Here is a 12,099-nt window from a genome sequence, read left to right as displayed (position 1 = left end):
CTTCCCAACATGTCAATGGCTGGTGGTAAGAGCAGGAGAGACTCCTGATCAACCACGTTTGATGTGGAGTGGCCCTCCGCAAGCTAGAAATCTCTGGCAACAGACTGATGACCTGTTCCAACTATTACTCGCTATGGAAACAGACAAAAGTCTGCCTTAGTGCACCACTAGGTCCGGGAAGAGAATTGCAATTGCAGCGTGAAGAAGCCCAGAGAAAAGTTGTGATAACTCACTCCAGGAACAAACTTAATGATATGTTCTTCCAGTTGGCCAAGATTTGTAGTAAACGTATGACAGCTTATTTACGTGAAAGATGACTGGAAGTTCCTCCTTAAATTATCCCAAATTTCTGGTGCTAAATAATGGTGAATTTAATGGCTCCCACCGTTACTAATGTGTAAACTTCCATCAAGTAGTAGCAAGGAAGAGATACCCCATAGACTGGAATCTCCTCAAGTTATTGGACGAATTGCAAATTCATCTTCAGCCTCAGGAAAAGAGCAGCTCATTCTTAAAGCACCCTGACGGTTATCAAGAAATTGCTGTATGTGCACATTAATTGCTAATTAAACTGATCGACAGAAAGCGGGACAAATCCAACCTTGCCAATTATCGCCCATCAGGCCACTCTCCGTCATCGGAAAAGCGATGGAAAGCATCATTGACAACGCTATCAAGCGGCACTTAGTCAGAATAAGCTGCTCACTGATGTTCAGTTTGGGTTCCACCATGACCCCTCAGCTCCTGTCTTCATACAAACGTGGACAAAAGAGCTGAACTCAAGAGGTGGACTGAGAGTGACTGCCCTTGAAATCAAGACAGCACTTAACCAAGTGTGGCATCAAGGCAGTACATTTTGAGCTGAAGGGTGAGGGAAGATGCCACAAGATGCCCTGTTCCAGCTTAGTCTGAGCAAATGTATTTGTCCCACAGAAGTATTCATAGGCAGGATTTTTTGGATAGGGGCATTCCAAACCCTGGCACCAGGGTTGCCAGGAAATGCATTCCCACCAATATTGGCTGTCCCATAGCCATCTAATGCTCAGCTAAAGGCAAGACTTCCACCTCCATCTGGGGAGGAAGGCCCACCATAGAGAGCAGTCGGCCAATATGGTTGGCAGCAGCTCTGTAGTACCAGCAGTGCCACGTTCGAGTGGTGACCACTTCTGGGGCTATAGGCAGTCCCCAGAGAAGAGCTAAATGGAAGTCAGACTGCAGGTAAGTCTGGGGTATCAGCAGGGCCTGGCAGACAGACCCCACTGAGAGGCGTGAGGGCTGTGGGGCGAATCAGAAGGGGTAGGTGGGGGTGGGTGGGTGGAGCAAAGAGGGAGGTGTGACTTTGCACGGTCGGGGGGGGGTTAACTTCTATGTGATCCCTGGAGGAGATCCACACCCCTTTGCCTGATACCAATTTACCCAGTGAAAAACTCCAGGCTATCCAATGAGGTTAGACTCTCCCTGTGATGGGTAAAATAGTGTTGGGAATGGGAGGAGACACTTAAGTGGTCATTAATTGGCTGTTTAAGGTCCTCAATTGGTCCAAGGGTGGGTGGGACATCCAAAGCCTCCGTTGCCCCTTCAGGTCAGGTTGATGGGTAGGTGACAGTCATGCCTTGTGCTGTATTTTACTGCTCTCCCCATTCTCAGAGTATACCGGTATAAGGTCAAGTAAATTTTCCCCCATTTTGGTTCTCTCACCACCTGCCACAGGTCCAGTCCGGCAACACTTTTCTTCAGGACTCAACCAGCTTGGTCAGTGGTAGTGTTACTAAGCCGCTTCTGGTGATGGACATTGAGGTCTCACATCCACCCTGCATTCTGTGGCCTTGCTACTCTCAGTGCTTTTTCAAAGTGATGTTCAACATGAAAGAGCTCTGATTGATCAGCTGAGGAAGGGCAGTAGGTGGTGATCAGCAAGAGGACTTTTATTCAGGTTTGGCATCATGCCGTGGCTCTTCATGCAGTCCAACATCAATGCTATTATCTCTTTGGGCCATTTCCTCCTAATTTACACTTACTCAACTTGTCCAAATCACACTGAAGGATCTCAGCGTCCTCCTCACAGCTCTCCCTCCCTCCAACTTTGTGTCATCTACAAATTTGGAGATATTACATTTTATTCTCTCATCTAAATCATTAATGTATATTGTGAATAGCTGGGGTCCCAGCACTGATCCCTGCGTTACCCCACTTGTCACTGCCTGCCATTTGGAAAACGACTCGTTAATTCATACTCTTTGTTTCTGTCTGCCAACCAGTTTTCTATCCATCTCAAAATGTTACCTCTAATCCCAAGCACTTTAATTTTACATGCTAATTTCTTACGTGGAATGTTGTCAAAAGCCTTCTGAAAGTCCAAATAAACTACATCAACTGGCTCTCCCTCATCAGCTCTACAGCCTTGAAGAATTCCAGTAGATTTATCAAGCATGATTTCCCCTTCATAAATCCATGCTGAATCTGTCCGATTCTGCCACTGTTTTATAAGTGCTCTGCTATAAAATCTTTGCTAACGGATCCGAAAATTTTCCCCACTGACGATGGCTTACCGGTCTGTAATTCGCTGTTTTCTTTCTACCTCTCTTTTTAAATCTGTTTGCTGTGGCTCAAATGACTTGTTAATGAACCTCATTGACTACCTGCCATTAGAGGCTGGGAATCCTGCATCAGGCTCTTCCCATCCCACACGAAATGTGGGTCAGTTTTCCCACCACTGGAAATCAAGGCCGGGATTCTCCCCTACCCGGCGGGGCAGGGGTACCGGCGTAGCGGAGTGGCGCCAACCACTCCGGCGTCAGGCCTCCCCAAAGGTGCTGAATTCTTTGCACCTTTGGAGGCTAGGCCCGCGCCGGAGTGGTTGGTGCCACGCCGACTGGTGCCAAAACCGGCGCCCGCGGCCTTTGACGCCCGGCGCCGGGGCTGGCCGAAATGGATTCGCTGGTTCGCGCATGCGCCGGTGCATCAGCTGCCGCTGACGTCACCACCGGCGCATGCGCGCTGGGGGATTCTCTTCCGCCTCCGCCATGGTGGAGGCCGTGGCAGCGGTGGAAGAAAATGAGTGCCCCCACGGCACTGGCCCGCCCGCCGATCGCCCCGCGCCCCCCCCCCCCCCCCAGGACCCCGGGGGCCCACTCGCGCCGCCAATCCCGCTGCCACCAGAGGTGGTTGAAACCACGGCGGCGGGAGAGGCCTCTCAGCGGCGGGACTTCAGGCTGGAGAATCACCGCAGGGGGCTCGTCGTTCGGCGCGGAGGGCACGCCGATCGGCGGGGCGGGATTTTCGCCGACCCCGGGCGATTCTCCGACCCTGCGGGGGGGGTCGTAAATTTTTGCCCCAGGTGTGAGGACTCCCAACTGATTTACCCGGTTCCCCAGCCAATCATACCTGCTCCAGCGGACTCCATTACATTCCTTCCCATGTCTCTGGATCATTAATCCAGGACTCTGCTACTGTGCCTGGAAAATACCCCAAAATATTTCATGAGAGGTAGAGCAAAACAGTATGGCTTAAACAATTAAGAACAAGGCCGTTTTTATAAAGGAGAAGAAAGTGTGGAGTTTGGCCCTTCTCGCCGTGTCTGCATAGGTTTCCTCCTGGGTGCTCCGTTTTCTTCCACAGTCCAAAGATGTGCAGGTTAGGTGGATTACCCACGCTAAATTGTCCCTCAGTGTCCAAAAAACCAAGGTTAGGTGGGTTTATGGGGTTGCAGGGATAGGCCGGGGGAGTAGGTTTAAGTAGGGTTCTCTTTCAGAGGTTTGGTGTTGACTCGATGGGCCGAATGGCCTCTTTCTGCTCTGTAGGTAATCTATGATTCTAAAGTAACTGATGCTTCTGCCTCACGGCGCCGAGGTCCCAGGTTTGATCCCGGCTCTGGGTCATTGTCCGTGTGGAATTTGTACATTTTTCCCTACAACCCAAAAGATGTGCAGGGTAGGTGGATTGGCTACGCTAAATTTGAAAAAATTAATTGGGTACGCTAAATTTAAAAAACAAAGTAACTGATGCTTTAAGGAAATTTCCTAAAGTGGTAAGCAAATATTACAACAATGAAATCTGTATTTGCCAATACCAGAGAGGTTTGTGATATTGTTTTCTCAAGTCAGTCATGTAATATTGCTTCAGTAAACTTGTCGTATTAAAATAATTGGCAAGCTCCTGTACTGTTAAAGCTGTAATGGGATTGTGATGAATTTCAGATACTCCACATCGGGTCCCGATCACCTTTGAGCAGTGCCATGGGTGATCGACTGGTTTTTGTATCAAAATTCACCTTCACTCATTTAGTTCTCTATTTTATTTGAAAACGTCTATAAGATAGCAGTAAATCCCTCTAGGATGCCTTTAATATTCCCTTGAGGTTAGTAGGATGTTTTTACTTTACCTTTCAAAAGCTTGGAACATCTCCAGCAAATTAAATCCCTCTTCCCCCACTTCTCTCATGGTTCCTTTGCGTTTAGTTGTGTAACAACCCAAAACCAGATTCTGATTTACAGAAGCCAAACCTAAAATCCCTACAGTGCAGAAGGAGGCCATTCGGCCTATTGGATCTGCCCTGACCCTAGATCATAGATCATAGAATTTACAGTGCAGAAGGAGGCCATTTGGCCCATCGGGTCTGCACCAGCTCTTGGAAAGAGCACCCCACTTAAGCCCTCGCCTCCACCCTATCCTCGTAAACCAGTAACCTCACCTGACCTAAGGGCAATTTAACATGGCCAATCCGCCAAACCTGCACATCTTTTGGACTGTGGGAGGAAACTGGAGCACTCGGAGGAAACCCATCCAGGCATGGGGAGAATGTACAAATTCCACACGGACAGTCACCCAAAGCTGGAATCGAACTCGAGTCCCTGGCGCTGTGAGGCAGCAGTGCTAACCACTTTGCCACTGTGTTGTGCAAAAGAAATGTTGAGATGAAATTGACACTTTTTAAATTGTAGTCTATTGTAATGTATAAAGAAAGGACTAACTGTTAAAAAGAATAATTTAATTGCATCAAGCATTTTGTCATCATGTATCTTTGTTGAATGTCTAACTACAGATTAATGTTTATGCAAACTCTATAATATATTATTGAAGTTGATTAAGAATTCAATTTAGGACTGGAACTTGGTGCAGGAGCCAAGGTTGGACAGGTCATGGCCGCGCTCGCTGGTCCCATCAGGGGGGGCGAAGGCATTGGCTGGGCTAATGGTGGAAATGGGAGGGGTGGACCTTTGGAGGTTTCAGCGCCCGAGGGAACGGGAGTACTTGTTTTTCTCAGCAGTCCATGAGGTATACTCTCGGATCGACTTTTTCGTGGTGGGGTAGGCTTTGCTGGCTGGGGTCTGGGGTTAAGGGGTCGCAATACTCGGCAATTGCAGTGTCAGATCATGCTCCGCATTAGGTGGATATGGTGCTGGAGAAGGGGGTAGCGCAGAGGCCGGGGTGGAAATTAGATGTGGGACTTTTGTGGGACCGAGAGTTCTGTGACAAAATTGAAAAGGTAATGAAGGAATATGTAGGTTTCAACTGTACGGGTGAGGTGTCGAAGGCAGTTGTCTGGGAGGCTCTAAAGGCGGTGGTGAGGGGAGAGGTGATTTTGTTTAAGGCCAGGATGGACAAAGAGGAGAGGTTGGAGCGGCAAAGGGTAATAGATGAGATGTTGGAGGTAGATAGGAGTTATGAAGAGGATGGGGACCCAGCAAAGCTGGAAAAGAGGAAGGAACTGCAGGCGAGCTTTGACCGACTATCTACCAGGAAGGCGGTGCACCAACTGAGACGAGCAAGGGGTGCAGTTTACAAACGTGGAGAACATGGGCATATGTTAGCAGGTCAGCTCTGGAGGGAAGCAGCGGCAAGGGAAATTGTGCAGGTGACGGATAGGGCAGGGAAGTTGGTGGTGGCTCTGGATCTGATTAACAAGATTTTTGAGGAATTTTATGAGAGGTTGTACAGGTCAGAGCAACCTGGGCGAGAACGTGAGATGCAGGAATTTCTAGATGGGTTGGAGTACCCGAGGTTAGGGGAGGGGGACAGGGCTACATTAGAAGGAGTGATAGTGGAGCAGGAGATAAAGGATGCGATTGGGAGGATGCAGTCGGGGAAGGTGGCAAGGCCGGATGGGTTTCCGGTGGAATTTTATAACAAATTCAAGGATAAGCTGGCACCCCTGATGGTGGGGATGTTTGAAGAGGCGATAGGGAAGGGGGTGTTGCCACAAACTATGGGACAGGCATCGATTTCCCTGTTGCTAAAAAAAGATAAGGATCCGACGGAGTGTCGGTCATATAGGCCCATATCGCTTCTGAATGTGGACGCAAAAGTATTGCCGAAGGTACTGGCGGGTTGGGTACAGGCGATTAAAGTGAACGTGTTGCTGCAATTTCAGTTTATTTTTCAATTCCTGCCAATTTTCCTGCCAAAGGCAGAGATATTGAGGGAAGGATTACGTCGTTCATATGGGGAGGGAAGGTAGCCAGAGTTATAAAGGTGCTGAGGGGAAGTGAGGCAGGGGGTTTGGGTCTTCTGAACCTGATGTATTACTACTGGGCGGTGAATGTGGAGAAGGTGCGGAGCTGGGTCAGAGGGGTTGATTCCCAGTGGGTCAGAATGGAGGAGAGTTTGTGCAGGGGGTCGATATTGAAAGCACTAGCAACAGCGCCGCTCCCGATAGCCCCGGGGAAATACTCAGGGAGTCCGGCAATAATAGCTTCATTGAGAATTTGGAGGAAGTTTCGCCAACACTTCGGGTCAAGGGAAATGCTGATTTGGGGAAAACCACAGGTTTGAGCCAGGGAGGTGGGATGGAAATTTTCAGAAATGGGAGAGAAGGGGATTAAGACACTAAAAGATTTGTTTCTTAGGGGTCGGTTTGCAGGATTGGAGGAGCTGGAAGCGAAGGATGGGCTGGAGCAGGGGGAAATGTTTAGATACATGCAGGTTGGAGATTTTGCCAGAAAGGAGATACAGAGCTTCCAGGTGGAGCCGGCCTCCACATTGCTGGAGGAGGTGCTGCCGACAGGGGGACTGGAGAAGGGGGTAGTGTCAGCGGTTTATGGGGCTATTTTGGAAGAGGAGAAGGCACCACTGGAAGGGATCAAAGCACAAAGTGGGAGAAAGAGTTGGGAGAGGATATGGAGGAGGAGCTCTGGTGTGAGGTGCTCCAGAGAGTGAATGCCTCCACCCCGTGCATGAGGTTGGGGCTGATACAGCTGAAGGTGGTGGACACCTCACGAGGGCAAGGATGAGCCGATTCTTTGAAGGATTAGAAGATGTGTGTGAACGTTGCTGGGGGGGAGGGGGGGGGGGGGGGGCGGGTACGCACCGCTAATCACGTTCATATGTTTTGGTCCTGTCCAAAGCTAAAGGATTACTGGAAGGAGGTTTTTAGGGTAATTTCTAAAGTGGTGTGCGTGAAACTGGACCCAGGCCCCCGGGAGGCCATATTCGGGATGTCGGACCAGCCAGGGTTGGAAACGGGTGCGGAGGCAGGTGTTGTAGTCTTCACCTCGTCGATCGCCCGAAGGCGGATCCTGCTGGGATGGAGAGCAGCCTCTCCACCCTGTGCCCTGGCGTGACGGGGGGACCTGTTGGAATTCGTGACTCTTGAGAAGGTTAAGTTTGAACTGAGGGGAAGGATGGAGGGGTTCTACAATTCATGGGCATTATTCATTATGCACTTTCAGAACTGGATAACATCGAACATTAGTTGGAGGGGGGGGTGGGTGGGAGGGTTGGAGGGAGGGGGCGGTGTGTGTTAATGGTGAATATGTGTGATTCCTGATTCTTTTTTGTCATTTGTTTATGTGATCACGCGAGCTAATGTTTGGGGTTTGGTGGGAGGATGGGATCGTTGTTATTGATATGGGGATTGACATATTTGTTGCTGATTATTGTTTATTGTTGGTGGGTGTAAATCTGGGAGAAAATGTGAAAAAGGAGAATAAAAAATATTAACAAAAAAAAAGAATTCAATTTAGACCATCTCCAAAAATTGGGTCATTTTATGCTTACTTGCTCAATGTGGATACAGCACTAATAATTATTTTAATTGATGTTTTGGTAAGCTGCCTCACTGAAAGCTGTGTTGAGTATGAAGCAATCATTATAGATTGATGGTAATGTCTGTAGTAAGATACTGTAATTGATGGTAAATGAGTGGTAAACTTTACTGCTAACAGGATGAATCAGGTAAAGAAAAAGTGGAGGCTAAATCACGATGCATGATTAACCCACTCTCATCGAATACAACGGAGGCTACACGCCAACTTGTCTCTCTTAAAGGGGAGCTGCATGGTGGCTGGAGTAGATGTTGGGAGCTGTGCTCAAAGAGAATATGACGTTGAAAAGATTGAGGAATGGCACAACAATGCCTTTAAGGATTTTGGATGCTACGTGGGAGGTCTTAATGAAGAAGATGGAAAGGAGGAGAGATGTCTTGTATCCGGGGGCGGGGGGGACCTTCAGATGCATGTTCAAAAGGCAGTGAGAGCAGATTGCCTTGGAGGTTAATGGCAGGAGTCCAGCCCCAACAATATAGATGCAGGGCCGTAAGAAGTCCAATGTCCTTACATGAGTGGTCAAGGTCAATAAATGGATCTTCAAATGTCGCATGCTACCAATTGAGCCACGACTCAGGCACGGCTGAAATCATGTGAGCTTTTCTCTCATGACAGCCACGTGGTTGAAAAGCAGGCAAGACATGGACACCTCCCCCCCACCCCCCTTTTACAGGCTAAGGTGGCGTACAACCAGAAGCAGCAGGAACTAACCAGAGGGTGTGAGGCATACTTGCATTTTATCACCCCGACAGAGGCCATTATTGGGATGCACTTTGAGGCAAAGCTAAAACCTTCAAAAATGAAAGTATCCTCATGCCTAATCTGATTTACAAGATGCAAATGGCTTAGGTACGGACCTCTTAAATTCCCCCATCTCCACACCATAACCCTTTAAGGTACCCAAGAAGTGTGACCTGCCCAGGCAGTAAAGGACCACTATGAAAAGTGTGACTGTGAAGACACCTGTCACTTGATCTCACATCAGCGCAGATACTAACACTGCGCACATATTAGTGGATAGATTAGAGGTAGTTACTGCACATGGTGAGATGCTAGGTTGCAGACAGATCAGGGCCAAGGTAGCACAAGTGCCAACTCACTCGAGGGGTAGGTGCATAAGATTTGCACTGCAGAGGACACAGATGAGCACTTCAATGGGCATCCTCAGGAAGAAAGCTGATATAGTATTGTTATCACCATTGGCCAGACCACAAGGTGTTGGTAAATTCTGGTTGGAGCCCGATAATGTTTTGTTTAAAGTAGACAAAGTTTGAGATTTACGACTCTTGCTAATAGAATGAAGCCACACGATTCCATGAGTTTTGAACAGACAAAAATAAACATTACTATACAAGGTCAGGAAGATGTGACAATTTACAATATCTATCTTGTACTGAAATATTCAGGATTAATGTGAGGTGCATGTGAATTAAGAGGCAAACTGTTTCGAACACACCACATTGCCCAATAAATGCCAAATGCGACCAAAAATGATTCCATGGAACCCACACAGACATGAGCAACACTGGGTCAACCAATTCCACTGGAAGTCCGTCTCTGTCACAGCTGTTTCCAGTCTTCACCTTTGAAGATCTCATCTTATTATTTTTTCCAAAGTTTGATCCAATTCGGACAGCATCAATAATGGCCCAACCTGCAACGTTTCAATCTTGTCTTCTGAGATTACATTCCCCTAGATTCCTGCCTCTACACTCAAGCACCAAATTACAGGCACAACTTCAGATTTTCAGCGGTGCCTAGCAGAACACCGCTGCTCCAAAGGGGCACCTTTGTCCCATGGTGCAGGGTCACCAGCCTTCAGCTGCGTTCTTCACTCAGAATCTGCTCCGCAGAGCCCTTTTCCTGTTTCCCTGTTCCTCTCTTTTTCCGTAACTTAACTGGGATTTGTTTCTGTCTCCGTCCCCTACCTGGGACATCTTTTTGGGACATCTCCTGTCCCCTCTTCAGCCTCCTCCACTGAAATTTACCCACCTTCCACCAACCGATACTGCAACCATTGGGGTAGCATGCATAGGAGCACCAAGACAGGCAATGGGGCTTTGTTGAATTTTGCAATATGACATGGTTTCATTTTGCTTATTTGGCTGGGAATGTTTATTTTGTGGTGATTTTTATCTTTGCGCCAGAGCTTGCGAAAGCAGTCGTCCCCAGGCTCACATCATGTGACCCCCATGATGCCTTATTTTCGCTCAATAGTGAAAAGTTGAGATATTGCTTCAGTAGCCTTACTGTTGTGTATGTCACATGGTATTGTACTGCCTACACTTTCAAAACACTTCTATATTTTATATCAAAAGTAATTTGCCCTTCCTGCGGTTATGAAAGGGGAAACATAAAGGAACACTGGGCGGCATTCTCGGTTTGCCAATGCCAGAACCGCGAAGCGTGATTGGGCGGAGAATAGGTTCCGACGACAAAATCACGGTGGGCACCGACTTGATGCCAAATCGCGATTCTCTGTCACCTTGACAGTGGCGTCAATGCGTACCGGAAAGTACGTACAGTAAGCACCGTTTGCATATCATTAGCGGGCCCAACCCAGTATTCTCCGGGGCCTCCGCAATTCTCCTCCTCCAATGGGCTGAGTTCGCGACGGCGTGGTTCACTTGTGCTTTTAAAAATTGTGGCTAATGAGGGAGAGAGAGAGAGGAAGTAAGACACAGGGCGCGATTCTCCCAGAGGGGGAGAAATCGTAAGGCTGGCGTCAAATCCGGGCGGGTTTGATGCCAGCCCCCCCTCCCCGACCGGGAACTGATTCTGGTCCCTGTTCGGGGCTAGCATGCCACCGCCGTAAACTCCGGCATCGCGGGCTTAACGAATTTCGTTAAGCCCGCTTGCCAGAGTTTGCGCCGGCTGACGCATCATATGACGTCAGCCGCGCATGCGCGGATTGGAAGACTCCAACCCGCGCATGCGCGGATGGCGTCATCGCGCATTTGCGCGAAACCCGTGCATGCGCGGGCCGGGATGCCCCTCAGCCGCCCCGCGAAGTGATACAGCGGGGCGGCGGAGGGACAAATTGTGCGCGGGCATCGGACCCGCTGCCCGCGATCGGTGCCCACCGATCGCGGGCCCATGGCACCCTTGGCACGGCCGTGGTACTGCCGTGCCAATCGGTGCCATGGTTTTTAAAATCGGGACTTTACGGCCGTTTTTACGAACGGCCAGACCAGGTGTGTTTGCCGTTCGTAAAAACAGCCGTAAAGGGCTGGGAACTCGGCCCATCGGCCAGCTGAGAATCGCTGCTGGCCGTAAAAAAAACGGCGGCAGCGATTCGTATCGGGAGTCGGCCGTGGGGGGGGGGGGGGGGGGGGGGGGGGGGGGGGGGAGAATAGCGGGAGGGCGTCGGACTAGCGTGGCCGTAAAATTTTACGAGCCTGAGACCCATCTGGATGGCAGCTAGTTCCTCGAGTTGGCCCGCCCTCCGACCGTCCGCCCCCTCAGGTGATCCGACCTGCACCTGCTGTATCGGTCAACAGCACCAGAGGGTATCCCAGGAGCTTCTACACGAACATGCCCAACCGAGGTGAGTGTCTCTGTGATGGTGAAGGGTGTTGGAGGCAGTTGTGATGGAAAATCTCAGTCACCCTCTGACCCGAGCTCTGGGGCTGCCTGAGTCTCGGCTGAAAGGCTGGTGTCCGAGCTGATCTCAGCGTTGGTGCCCGGCTCATGTGGGGCACTCCAGCTTTGGCACTGACTGGGGGCGGGGGATGCCAGATGGTCCCGCTCCATCCCCAGCAGGTCCTGAAAGACACAAGACAAGCTGGGCACGCTGGGCAGATGTGGCCCTTCTCCCTCTTCCCCTCCCACTTCCTGAAGTTTGTCCGGTTTGGGCTGACAAGTGATAAGTAACATTTGTGCACGGGCCTCAATCATTGTGGTGGAATGCTCTGCTCTCCATTATGTTTCCCTCTGGAGAGGTGTGGACCTTAAGGAAGCTGAGGCCATGGTAGGTGTCAGCTCATCGGGGGAAGAGCAGGAGAGGAGGAGGCGAGGGAGATAATACTGAACTGAGAGTTGTCCCTCCACACGCCAA

General features: G+C 49.7%; 1 protein-coding gene across 2 annotated transcripts in view; it reads left to right on the top strand.

The window, feature by feature from the left end:
- LOC119973878 (copine-9-like) overlaps positions 1-12,099 on the top strand; it is a 540,456-nt gene that overhangs the window by 323,339 nt on the left and 205,018 nt on the right. The gene's annotated exons all lie outside the window — the stretch shown is intronic.

Source organism: Scyliorhinus canicula, chromosome 11 (assembly GCF_902713615.1).
Source record: "Scyliorhinus canicula chromosome 11, sScyCan1.1, whole genome shotgun sequence".
Taxonomy (NCBI): Eukaryota; Metazoa; Chordata; class Chondrichthyes; order Carcharhiniformes; family Scyliorhinidae; genus Scyliorhinus; species Scyliorhinus canicula.
Note: the sequence above shows the minus strand (reverse complement) of the source record. Positions and strands in the feature narration are given on the sequence as shown.